Genomic DNA, 14,461 nt, shown 5'->3' on the forward strand with positions numbered 1-14,461 from the left:
AAGACACATTAGAGCTGATTGTCGGGCTAGGTCTTATTTTCGGGGAAACACGGTAGAAACATATTCCTGAATTTCACTCTGAAGATATTTCACAAGTGGGGTTTCCTTTTTAGAAACATAGAGTTTGCCTTTTCTCAACTGTACCTTAAAAGCCAGAAATCTATGAGAAGTCTGTTTTGAATTTATAAAGGGCAAAATCTACCAGATTGCTCTCCTTTTATATTTTTCCAAACTCTTGCACAGTTATTTCTTTATACAGTTCTCATAAGCATCACCCGAATTTTCCGAACTAACATACTGAGGCTCATAGAATGAAAGTAAGTGGCCAGAACTACATGCCAGACATTCCATTCCCAAGTTAGTGCATCTTTCTGTCACATAGATGCATCTTTTCATTAAAAGAAAAATAAAACATGATACATTTACCTCAGATAAACTTACTCATTAAAATCCATGGAACTACCTTAATTCCCTAAGAACATTTTTAATTTACGCATCCACAATAATTTTTGTTTGTTTGTTTAGTCAATACTAACCAATAAAACTAGTATCAAATCATTATGTAGGGTTAAAATAAATGTGCAGTCATGGAGGCAGCAAAAAAAAAGTATAAACATATTAAATAGAGAACTAACAATCGCTGTCTTAGAAGGGAGGGGAAGCAGTCTGATAAATATGATAAACCTTAACGTTGGTGAAGACTCATCCTCATTATTACACTGTCATTCACTTGGGCAGGGTATCGCCAGAACAAAAAGCTCAATATGAGTATGTTAAAAGATGTGGCAGGGTTTTTAATGCCCCTCCTTCAATTATTAGAAAATGCTTGTTAATGTTCCAGACTGAGAGTGTGTTTTAAATCATTTAGATTTTTCTTGGCAAGATTGCTCAAAGTCTTATAGAAAAATGCAGCTGCTCCATCCACTTAGATAAGCCACAGCTGCCATAAAAAGAGCACAAAAGAAGTTCCATCATCTTGAGAGGTGAACACACAAATCATAGTCTTAAGTATATTGTTTGCATTTTTCCTTAATGCAGAAATTCAGAAAAGGGTCTGAAAGTCTAATCTGTTTATGCTGCATGATAGCCAAACACCCTTTCAAAAACCAACGTAAAGGCAAAATGGCCAACAGCATTTGATGTCAAATTGCATTCACTTCCCTTGATAAAAAGCCTTGTAACTGTACTAACTGTAGTCTAAGAGACTTTAAAGTATAGTTGATCTTAAGTCATTAGCATTTGCTAAATAGCTACTGCACGTTTATTACGTAGAAATGATCTACATTATTGAAGAGTGGCAAACTTCACTTAATCTAAAAAGCATTGATAATACATTTTATAATGGGAAATGCTATTTGTAATTGAAAATGGGAACAGAAAATAAATGCCTAGAATGATGACCTAGAGAATCAAGAGCAGGACTAGGTAAGCTATGAAGAGACACTGAAGATTCATTTGTACACAGGTAAATGTTGGGACTCTGAAAGCCAATCTGCGAGGGAGAAAATGTAAAGAAAGAAACAAAGGACTTCTAATGAAGACATAAACCCACCAGTTAACCATATCTGCTACAAGCATAAAAATGGAAAATAATATATAAACAGAACAAAGAAAATTATGCATCACTCCTAATATAAACAGAGCAAAAAAAGGGTTAAGTAAAAATTTTCTCATAGATGAGAAAATCTAATAGCATTATTAATTCTCCCCAAAATTAATCTATAAATTCAAAACAATTCCAATCAAAATCAAAATAGAATTTTTCATGAAAATTGACAAATTGATATCAAATTTTGTAAAAGAGTATGAATAGTGAGGATAATTTTAAATAAGGGGAAACAGTGTGCCCTAGATATCAAGAATATTTACAGAACTATCGTATTTAAGACCCCATGATACTGAAACAGAGATAAACAGGCCACTAAAACCAGACAGAGAGCCCAGAAACAGACCCAAATACATATACATAGAAACTTGCTATCTGACCCAAGCAGAAGCGGAAAGAACAAACAAGAATAATCAATAAAAAAACTGTACATATATACTACACTTGAATCCTAACTTTACTCCATAAACAAAACACAATTCCTGATGGATTAAAGAATAAAACATCAAAAGAAAAAATTTAATACTTTTAGTAGGAAATAGAGGAGACTATATTTGTGAACTTTGAGTAAGAAAGGATTTCCTAAGCTGGATTTAAAAAGCACAAAACATAAAGAAAAATAAATTAAATTAACCAAATTAAATGTTAAACTTCTACTTATCAAAAGACACTATAAAAATGTTTAAATACCAGACTGAAAATGCTTATGTGCAAGCCAAACAAAAAAGATGCAGATGCTGAATATATAATGATGGCCAACAAGTCAATGAGGAAAACACAAAGGACCTTATTAAAAAAAAAGTCAAGAGGCAGCTGAATAGCTCTGTCGGTTGGAGAGCGAGCTCTCGGCAACAAGGTTGCCGGTTCGATTCCCGCATGGTATGGTGTGCTGTGCTCCCTGCAATTAAAGACTGGAAACAGCGAATGGACTTGGAGCTGGGCTGTGCCCTCCACAGCTAGGTTGAGGGACGGTGACGTGGAACTGATGGGCCCTGGAGTGGAGCTGATGGGCGCTGGAGAAACACACTGTTCCCCAATAAATATTCCCCAATAAATTTTTTTTTAATTTTTTTTTAAAAGGTCAAGATTATTAGACAATTTATAAAAGAGGAAACTAAAACAGCCAATAGACATATAAAAGTACTTCAACCTCATTTGAAATCGGGAAATAGAGTAAATTAAAACCACAGTGAGATTCATTTCACAACCAAAAATTGACAAAAATTTTAAAAACACAATTTCAAGAGTTGAAATAATATGAAAAAATGTCATCTCTTGGGTGATGGAGGTTGCTGTAAACTTCATTAGTACCAATATTTTGGAGGGCAAACTGGTAATATCTTGTAAAGTTAAAGATGTACATATATATCAAAACCCCCAAAGGCTTAAAAATAAATTTAAAAATGTGCGTACCCTTAGATTCAGCAATTCTTCTTACTCCTATACCCAAGGAGAGATTTTTAAAGACCTTCCATTGTTTTATATTATTTTAATATTTATATAACAAATATCTATATAGTACTATGTGTCAAGTACTATTCTAAGTTTTTTATAAATATTAACTCATTTAGTCCTCATTACAACTCCATGATTTAGGTATAATTATTATCACCAGTTTACTTTTTATTTCATTTTTGGAGCTCATGTATACAACACTGGATGAATCAGTATCCTTTATTCCTGACACCATCTCCTCCTATTTTTACCTAGTAGCTAGATTGTTAATAATGTTAATGATGTGATAAGTATTTGAACCAGAAAAGATTTCCCTGGTCCGTGCTTTTAGCCCCTACAAAATACTGACTCTTGGTTTCTAATATAAAAGGAAGAAAAGAGGAAACAAATGGTATGTATATCAGCAGAGAATGGATGCCTACATAAAGTGTATTTATAAAATGAAATCACTTACAGCAATTAAAAATGAAGTAGAGCCATATACAAATATGAATAAATCTCACAATCGTGATGTTGAACAAAAAAAGTACAGAATTGTATGTAGAGCTTGAACCATTTATATGAAATCTGAAACAATACTATGCATTCTTTATAGATGCAAACATGCCATGGTAGTATGAGAACATGCTCGAGAATAGCAAATACCAACTTTCAGATACAGTTATTCTGGGCACGCAGTGAGAAAGAAATCACATTAGAAAGGGGGAAAAGCAGGGATAAACAGTATTTATATATTTTGCTTTTAAAGAAATATCTAGAACAAATGTGGCCACAAAAAAAAAAAATAAATAAAAAATAAAGGAAAGCTGATGGATGGATTCACAGATAATCATTATAATATTTACCCTAATTGTATGTATTAGAAAAACTTAAGAAGGTGTTTTTTAAAGGAAACTAGATGAGTGGGATATACTAAATATTCACAACCCAACATAACAACTAAGGCAGGAAGGTTATACTGACTTGACCTGAGGAATGATTTTACAGGTTGGATGTTTTTTTCTAGAAACCACCTCTCCGAGGGAGACAGTCACTTCTCCTGTATGAGATTTGTAGTATCCTTCAAAATATGCAATTCAAGTTAAAAACAATATTGAGATATCAGTATACATAAATACAAAGTAGTTCTAATTTCACCAGTAATTACAGAAAATAATTCAACGTATTCAGTATTTATTTATAAGACAGGTAATGTAGTTTTCTAAAATTACTTTGATACCTTTCATGAAGTACGAAATAAAATTTTTCCAACTAATTTTTTCAAAAAAGAAGAAAGGAATGAGGATTATTGTTGTTGTTTTGGTGCTTCTCATTGGCTGGCGCCCATTGGAGGCATATTTTTAATCTGCTTCATTGGGTAAGTCCACTGCTGTCACCTCCACCTCCACCAAACCTCTGGTGAAAATAACCAAAAGATCATTAATACAGCTTATCAACCACGTATGACCTACTGCCTCCTTGGAGTGATTTAACCAAGAGCTGTACACTTAGAAGCCATCAGAAGCCAGGCAGGAAAATGTAAAAGTGTGAAGCTTCTGGGTATATAGCAGCAGTAAGAACTGTTGCTGGGACTGTTTCTAGCCCATGAAAAGGTGTGCATATTCTGTGCGTGTTTAAATATTAGGCTGGGCTATAACACAAGGTTGCTGATAGACATTTCCAGGCTAATTCTGCTCACAGGACACTGTTTTATAACTCCTGAATTAAGGCAATACAGATTTGCTCCCCCATTCAGACAAACTGTATTAGTAACTTGATTCAAAATGTCCATTTGGATGTTTTCACTTCTTTTTAGTGGGCAGATAGTCAGTTTATGGCATCTGCCCACAGATCCTTCAGATCAAAGTCAGCTGTCCTATACTCTATGGCAGACCTCCCAATCTTTCCCATTTCTTGACACATGTAGAAAATAATATTTAGACTAGCACTCTGGGTAAGAACAAAAGGCTGCCCGCTGTGATAGGCAAATTGGCCTGGGAGCTCCTGCCAAATCTGAGACAGAGAGGACCAATATATCTGAACCCCATTCCCTGTGGTGTGGCACATCGTTGGCAAGCTCTGCTCTGTGAGGTTTTATTCCAGTACCTCAAGGCTGCATAATACAATGCTTAGGAGTAGAGACTGGGGGGGGGGGGGGGGAAGGTTAACTAATGTGTGACCTTGGGAAAATTACTTAATCATACCACGCCACAGTTTCCCTGTATGTAACATGGAGAGGATAAAACCAGTATGAACTCTATTGGGTTATTATAAGGATTACATAAATGCAAAGTACTTAGAATTGTACTTGGCATACAGGAAATGTACCACTTTTTACTTATTTAAATTACCAGCAGATCAAAAGCAAATTCTTAAAGAACCTATAGAGGGTGCATGTCTCTGATCTTCACAAAAGGCAAAGTGAGAAGACCATTTTTCCCAACCAAAATATAGGTCAGGCTCTTTGACCTTTTAATAGAACATATCAGTTATGTCTCTTGCCTGTCTAACATGGATTGCTTAGTAACACATCAACACCAAATATAGTAGCTGCATTTCAATCCCTAACCCTAGGCCTTCATCTGCTACTTTCTTTCTCTCAAAAGCCCAGCTGAGCTTTTTGAAATATTTAAGAATAAATAATTTAAGACAGTATTTCTGAAATGTGTTCTGCCAACACATATACACACTCACGTAGCTGTACTACAAACTCATTTCCAGCAGGAAAAGAACTCTCTCCTCTCTCTTACGCCCAATAAGATGGGTTATTAGGACCCAAGAGCCTCAGCTCGAAGGAATATGCCAGTGAACCCTCTATTCCTCATCATTAGCTAAATTCAAGTAGTGTCCAAGTAGACCAAACTTGTGTGGACTACATTATTTAAGGTTCACATAGACATTATTCAAAACACTGTGTGTTGTTTTTAAGACTTTAATTTTTAGGGCAGTTTTAGGTTCATAGCAAAATTAATACAGAAATTTCGCACATACCCCTGACCCCATACATGCACAACCTCTCCCATTATCAACATCACCTAAACATTTGTTACAACTGATGAATCTATTAGGTTGGTGCAATAGTAATTGCGGTTTAAAAGGTTAAATATTGCAAAAACCGCAATTACTTTTGCACCAACCTAATACATAGACATATCATAATCACCCAAAGTCCATAGTTTACATTAGGGTTCACTCTTAGTGTTTTACTTTCTATGGGCCTGAACAAATGTATAATGACATGCACTCATCATTACTGCACAGAGTATTTTCACTGCTCTAAAAATTCCGTCTTCTGCCTATTCATCCCTAGCCCCTTCCCCAACCACTGATCGTTTTACTTTCTCCATAATTTTGCCTTTTCCAGAATGTCATATAGTTGGAATCATACAGTATTCATGCTTTTAAGATTCGCTTCTTTCACTTAGCCCTATGGATTTAAATTTCTTCCATGTCTTTTGATATTTTGAAAGCTCATTTCCTGTTAGCACCAAATAATATTCCATTGTCTGGATGGACTACAGTTTATCCATTCACCTAATGAAGGACATCTTGGATGCTTCCAAGTTTTAGCAATGATGATTAAAGTCGCTACAAACATCCACGCGCAGGTTTTTGTGGGAACATAAGGTTTCAACTCCTTTGGGTAAATACCGAGGAGTGTAAGTGATGGATCATGTGTGAAGAGTGTTTATTTCTCTGGAAGAAACCACCAAACTGTGGCGGTTCATTTTGCATTCCCACTGGCAATGTACAAGAGTTCCTGTTGCTCCACAATCTTGCCAACATTTGCCATGGTCCAGATTTTGGGCATTCTAATAGGTGTGTAGTGGTATCTCATTGTTGTTTTAATTTGCATTACCCTGATGGCATAGGATGTGGCACATGCTCTCATACGCTTTTTTGCCATCGGTATATATTCTTTGGTGAGTTGCCTGTTAATATTAAGGGTTTTTGTTTTTTGTTTTGTTTTGTTTTGACTGACCACATATTATCTTATATAAAGCATCGTGTGAAGACAGTATCAATACACGGGGCAGGGCCTCTATATGAGCAATACTGGCCTAAGTTTGCCTGAGCACAGTAGCACTGCCTCTGCTGACCTCCAGCTGCTGTGCTTCCTGTGTTAGATGAGACCAATGTAGTCCAAAGTATTGTGCCTTCTCACATGGGAGACCTAGAATAGGGGTCTTCAGACTGGGGTTATGTGTACTCCACAAGGTTCAGGAGGACAAACCGAAACATGGACATTTTATGTATCAATTTCCAGATTCTCTATTTCCATTTTTACCCTCCTAAAATTGATCTGCTCTACCTAAGAATACGTGAGAGTACCAGTCCTACAGTTGGCCTTTTCTTCCTCTTCTTTTTCTCTTCTCATAGCCCCCGCTCGCCTCCCAATTTACAAAAAAAAAGCAAATCTCTTTCCAATTTTGAATCTTTCTAGGATGCATAGCCTCAGGATATAACAATCACTGGGGTTCAAAAAATAAGGATAGTTCAAATTTTACTTCAGTCAATTCAAGAAACTGAATGGCCTTATTGTTTGATGAACACACTCTCTTGTAATTCAGGTGGATTTTCAATTTTCTGCTTTGAACAAAACAGAAGAAAGGCATAATCCACTTGTCAACTGACCCTTAAAAAGTAATTGTTGATAAAAGATAGCTACGTGAGTATTGGCAGATGATATAGTAGCAGGTGAAAGAACTAAATTACACTGTTATAATAAAACTCCTTTTATTACCATTTATTATTCATGTGAACCAAGTTTCTCAAGATTATAGCTATAAAAATAAAAACTGAAACGAAATTGTTGTTGAACCCAGTTTTATTCTGGTAATAATTAATATTCAAATAAGAAGACATAAGAAAGGATCATCTATCTCTTTAAGAAATGCATTTCCAAGATATTTTACTTTATAAAAATGTAATGATTCTCAATTTAATAATTTGTGCTACTTGAATAAAGTTTATACTGCTAATAATTATAATGGTAAATTAATCCAACAGATAATTTCTTAGAATTTAAATCTTTGTGGTCACAGAAAATTTTTAAATAATTATTTTAAATTTATATGCATTTTTATTGCCAGAAAGTATAATGCAGTGATCAATTTAAAAAAACGATTTAGCATAAAAGTGTATTTCATTACAATGTAATTCTACTTAGGAAGGGGAAGGAAATACACATTCAAGGATAAAAGGGAATAATATAAAATTTAGCTGTTCAAGATCTTGTTTATGTTTGTCTAATGGATGACCAGGGACCTTAAAATTGCTATGTTATTTCAATTTCATTGGCTATATTTAAAAGAATGATGTAATGGCATCATTTTTTAAGTGACAATGTTTACCATATACAGGATATCACACCATTTGCAAGAGTTTAAATTTATGGTAAAAATGTTAGATGTCAACTGAAAAATGTGCGAAGAGGCAAATAGTTTTTTTTTCATAATTCTTTCAGGGGATGCAAAGCCTACAAGCTTAGAAGTTCATGTAAATAGTGTACTTAAATATAGATATTACCCACATCACAGCTTAGGTTTCTGTACAGTTCTCTCTTTCCCATCCCACCCCCTCTCCCAATCATCCTTTGATGTTTTGGTTTTTGTTGTTCTTCTGCTTTTATACGACCAGGGCATAGAGCACTGTGCACCCTAAAGTCAGATGCATTACAAGTAAGTTGAAATCAAGAAACTAAATACATATACAAAATATCTACTGTAAAGAATATCAGTGACGTACATAATTCCAACTCAGAGAAAATTCAACTTACGAAAGCAATAACCTTCATTTTTTTCTGCTTAATATATTAAGTTTCACATACAGTAAGTTTCATCAGCTGTCTCATGAATTAATTTAAAGTTTTCACATAATTTGAATGTCTAAAACTTAAATTAAAAGTAATATAAAACACACCTGAAAGTCACAGAGATAACTTGATTACTAAAAATAAAAAGAAAAATCAAACCAGCAAAAGAAATAATAAGATTAGTAAAATGACAAAAATGGAAAAAATGTTTACAATTTTTATCACAAAGGGAATATCAGTTATATATAAAGAATTTCTTAAAAATAGAAAAAAAAGACAATAATGATATAGAAAATGGGCTAGAAAAATAGTTGACTGAAAAATAAGGGAAAATATCTTAATTGTATGATAAAAACTCAATATTCTTTATAAGAGAAACAAAAATCAAAACACTGCCCATATGTGACTTTTTAACCCATTAAATTGGTAAGAATAGTGTTTGATGACATACTCTGTGGATGTGGCTGTGAAAAAACTGGCATACTCATACACTAGTGGAAATTCAAAACAGTACAGCCTTTATGAAAGGAAATTTGCCAATATTCAGCAAAACCATCTACTCATTTGCCTTTTGACCAATCAACATTGTTTTAGACATTTATTTCAAAGATAACTAGCAAAAACATGAAAAGACATAGGTTAGCAAAAAAAAACACAAATAAACGAAAAAAACCTCATGAAAAGACAAGGCAATTCATGGCAGGATTATTTATGATGGCAAAAATCTGGAAATCAAAAGTCCATCAAGAGATGACAAGAGAAATAAAATTGTGGTACATTAACACAATGGAGTTCTCCACAGTTCTGAAGTAATCTCAGGGATATCTTGTGAAGTAAAATGAGCAAGGTGGGGTAAGTGTGTTATAGTATACTATCATTTATCTAAAAAAGGGAATGTAAATATCTACCAAAAATGGCCTATTACGCTAAAGACAATGTAAGGGTTAAACCGTAAACTTTAAAATAGTTAATTAAAAGGGAAGGGAAGGAACAAGGCAGAAGGAAAATAAATAATGTACATAATTATTAAATTAAATTAAATTTTAAAGCAGGAATTCCTAAAAGATCAAAAATAAAATGAAAACAAATGTGTGGCTACTTGGAGGCCTAACTATATAGAAACTACACCACGTGATTTTGAAACAAGTAATTTGTATAGCCCAAGTGATACACAGAGACAAAAAACTAGGGGAGAAAAACACATTTTGCAGTAATCGCATTGTTGACTACAATATTGGTATTGTTATTTTGAGATTGTTAAGTGTATACAGTCATGCATCACATAACAATGTTTTGATCAACAACAGACTGCATATACCATGGTGGTCCCACAAGATTATAATGGATCTGAAAAATTCCTATCATCTGGTGATTTCACAGCTGTCACAATGTAACACAGCAGCGCAACGTTACTCACTGTTTGTGGTGATGCTAATGTAAACAAACTTACTGTCAGTCCCATAAAAGTATAGCACATACAATTACGTCTAGTACATAATACTTGATAATAAATGACCATGTTACTGGTTTATGTATTTACTAGACTATACTTTTTATCGTTATTATAGAGTGTACTTTTCTACTCATTGAAAAAAAGGTTTGGTTCTTCGCTGACTCTACTGCGAGGATGCAGACCAGTCTCAGCAATCAGACTGTGGGCATTCCAGAAAACGTTGACATCACACTGAAGGGACCACAGTCATTGGGAAGGACCCAAAGGCACCCTGCGGAGGGACTTCAGTCACATCAATCTAGAACTCAGTCTCCTTGGAAAGAAGAAGAGTCTCCGGGTTGACAAACGGTGGGAAAATAGAAAGGAACTGGCTACTGTTCACACTATCTGTAGTCATGGACAGAACATGATCAAGGGTGTTACACTGGGCTTCCATTACAAGATGAGGTCTGTGTGTGCTCACTTCCCCATCAACGTCGTTATTCAGGAGAATGGTTCTCTTGTGGAAATCCGAAATTTCTTGGGTGAAAAATACATCTACACGGTTCAGATGAGGTCAGGTGTTTCTTGTTCAGTATCTCAAGCCCAGAACGATGAGTTAATTCTTGAAGGAAATGACACTGAACTTGTATCAAACTCAGCTGATTTGATTCAACAAGCCACAACAGTTAAGGATATCAGAAAATTTTGGGATGGTATCTATGTTTCTGAAAAAGGGACAGTTCAGCAGTATGATGAATAAGATGTAAGTTGTTCAGCTACAGAAGCACCAAGACATCAAGACACCGAGGGAATCTCAACTTTGTGATATTTTAAAGGTGCAATAAAAGACATGTATTGGGAGGGAAAAAAATTGCTGTAAAACAGTTTGCCATGTTATGTCAGCAGCAGCCTCATATATCTCACGGGTACTATGTATCTTGATTGCATCATTTTCTCTTGTGTTTGATTGAATCCTGTGTTGTTTTCTATAGTAAGTTAACAAGCTGTACAGGCTTGTAGCCTAGGAGCAATAGACTATACCATATAGTCTAGGTGTGTAGTAGGCTAGACTTATCTAGGTTTTGTAAGTGGACTCTGGGATGTCTGCAAGACAAAATCACCTAAGGATGCATTTCTTAGAATGTATCACCTTCATTAAGTGGTGCAGGACTGTACTGTGAAATACATCAAGAGAGTAATCATTTGGTATTCTAGTCCAATCATTTCTGGGGACTAATTCTTAATGAGTAAAAAAAAGAGGTACGGATGTTACATAGGCTACAAGTGAACTAATTGTTATTTTGAGAAGTTCCTCTATGAATTGTACCAAAAGATAAACAAATAGTGGATGTAAGGATTTTTTTCCTTTACAGTATGACGTCCACAAAAAAAGGAAAATGAATTATAGATTTAGCAAAGAATGAATTCTAGAATCAGAATACAATTTTGTGCTTCTTAAATATTAGTGGATCTGTGCATTTCTTCCTTAGTAAAGAGACAACCAAGCATTCATTATGTTGCCTCCACATAGAAGGGTGTACTACAACCTATCAAGTTCTACCCACCCCCCAAAAAAATCTGAATCTGATATCACTTTTAAATCCAACTATTAATTTACAGGAAATAGAAGAGCACGTTCCATGATAATTTAGGGATGCAATCAGCAAACAAAAGACTTAGTTTCTCTAACAAATAATTGAACAAGAAAAAAACAAGAGGAGGAGAAACCAACAGATTAAAAGAAAGTCAAGAAACACATCATCCAACTGCAATGTGTGGATCTTTTTAGGATCCTGATTCATAAAAACAATTTTAAAATATTATGATATTTAAGAGACAACTGGAAATTTGAACTTACTGGATATTTGACGATATTTAAGGAATTATTATTGAAGTTTTAGGTATCATTAAGATTTAAGTATTGTGGTTACATTAGGATTTATTTTCTTTTTAATTCTTATCTCTCAGAGATACAAGTAGAATAGAGTTGAAGTATTTTGACACCTATAATTTGCTACAAAATAATACAGGAGAGAGAGAAATGGATGGGGTATAGATGAAAGCAGGTTAGCCACGTGTCTATAATTGTTAAGGCTAGATGACAGGTAGATGAGAGTTTATGCTACGATTCTGTTTAATTATGTACACGCTTAAAATTTTCCACAATAAAAAGATAATCAAAGCATTTGGTTTCTACCTCCAAATAGCAAATTTATTTTTGATGAACATTTTCTAGTTATAAGCTCCTTCTTCAAAACTAAGATGCTACAGAATCTTTTAAAAGAAAAAAGGATATACAGTAATTTTATTTAAAGTATTTCAAAAACACTAAAAAGTAGAGTAATAGAACCAACAGCTTTATATCTCCCACCAACTATAAAACATAAAGTATCAAAAATATGTTTTCCACAATAATACTTTTCCCTCTGTCCACCACTGCCTACCCTCTCCAAAGGTAAACACTATTTTGAATTTAGTGATGAATAGTCCCACGTGTGGTAGCCAGTCTTTAACCCTTTCACTGCATTAATTGATTTCAAGTTTGTTTGTTTTTTTCAAAATGTGTCAAAAATCCACGAAAAAATTAAAAGTTGATATTTGGACTAGTTTATACATATATACTTGAACTCCGCAGTGGAGGGAAAAGTTTTTTTGAACTTGTGGGGTAAACTCAAATGCCGCAGTCAGCAGATGTAAATATTCACTTGAATATATCCAAACGTCGCAGAAAAGGAGTTAAAGACAGTTCTCCAGCGAACAATGCCTCTAGGTGTTCATGCCCTTCTGGAGGCTCTAAGACTTCCTCTTGGTCAATAGAATGTGGTGGAACTGATACTGTGTAACTTGTTAAGACAGGTCATAAAAAGCCTTGCAACTTTCACTTCAATCTCTTGAAACATCTGCACTATGGTCACTCCATTGTGCTCCACTGTGTGAAGCCCAGACCTTATGGAGAAGCCACCAGTAGGCTGAGCTCTCAGCTGAAAGCCAACACCAACTTCAACTGTCATCCGCCTGAGCCAGTCATCTTGACAATTCAGTGCACTTGAGCCTTCAGATGATCCCAGCCCAGCCCCAGTCACTGTCTCCATGAGAAATCCCAAGGGAGCTGAACCAAGTCTATGAACAGAATCACTAGAGAAGAAAAAAATTGATATTTTAAGCCACTACGTTTATAGATGAATTTTTACACAGCAATATATCACCAGAACACCATATGCCTTATACTTTTACTACCTATTTATAAAATAAAACACTTTAAAGGAGCAAATATTCATAGAAAAAATATCTACTATATGTGGGTATCTTTCCACCACTGTCCTTGGCATAAAGATGAGATACCAGACCAGAGATCCACAAACAACACTGTATGTATCAAATCTGCCCAGTTTCGTATAGTCAAACAAGCTAAGACTAGGTTCACATTTTTAAATATTGGGGGGGGGGATAAAAAAGAAGACTATTTCCATGAAAATTATATGAAATTCAAATTTCAGTGCCCATAATAAAACATTACTGAAACACAGTCATACCCAATCATTTATGTATTATCTATGTGCATTTTGTTTGGCTGCTTTCAAGATACAATATAGAGGTGAGTAGTTGTGACACTCTCTGGCCCGCAAACTACTCTCTGGTGCTTTGCAGAAAAAGATTGCTGACCCTTGCCATAAACTTACATGTACTTACCAAATGCGTCTCATAGAGCAGAAAAACCCATGACTGCAGATGAAGACTAATAATGGAGACCCTGAAACTGAACCACAGCAACAAGGCAGAGACTGGCCTTTAAAAGGCCCTCAAAAACAAAGTCTGGTGAGAGAAACAATCATTACCCTGCCAGCAGATAAACTTATCAACAGATCAAAAGAAAGACTGCAGAAAAAAGAGAAAATCATTTCAAGATTATTTGAACTCCCTACTCATAGGAAGATGATAGTTAAAATGGGTCCTACGGTGTGTGTTTGGTAGAGCCTCCTCCCAGAGTAGAACAACTTCAGATTCAAATGGGGAGGTAAGGAAAAAATAAAAAAGGAGATACGCTGGAAATCAGTTATACGCAAAAAACACATTTTGAACATGTCTAAGTTATATAAAACGATAGCTACAGTAGGAACATCTGGGCGTGGAGTGGGGTCAAATAATAAGAAGCCCTTAAGTGCCAATAATT

The 14,461-nt window shown here is 34.8% G+C and overlaps 1 protein-coding gene and 1 pseudogene across 22 annotated transcripts in view; one reads left to right on the forward strand and one right to left on the reverse strand.

The window, feature by feature from the left end:
* ANK3 (ankyrin 3) overlaps positions 1-14,461 on the reverse strand; it is a 591,144-nt gene that overhangs the window by 547,267 nt on the left and 29,416 nt on the right. The gene's annotated exons all lie outside the window — the stretch shown is intronic.
* LOC109447437 (large ribosomal subunit protein uL6) lies at positions 10,451-12,268 on the forward strand (annotated as a pseudogene).

The sequence above is a fragment of the Rhinolophus sinicus genome, linkage group LG07, assembly GCF_036562045.2.
Source record: "Rhinolophus sinicus isolate RSC01 linkage group LG07, ASM3656204v1, whole genome shotgun sequence".
NCBI lineage: Eukaryota > Metazoa > Chordata > Mammalia > Chiroptera > Rhinolophidae > Rhinolophus > Rhinolophus sinicus.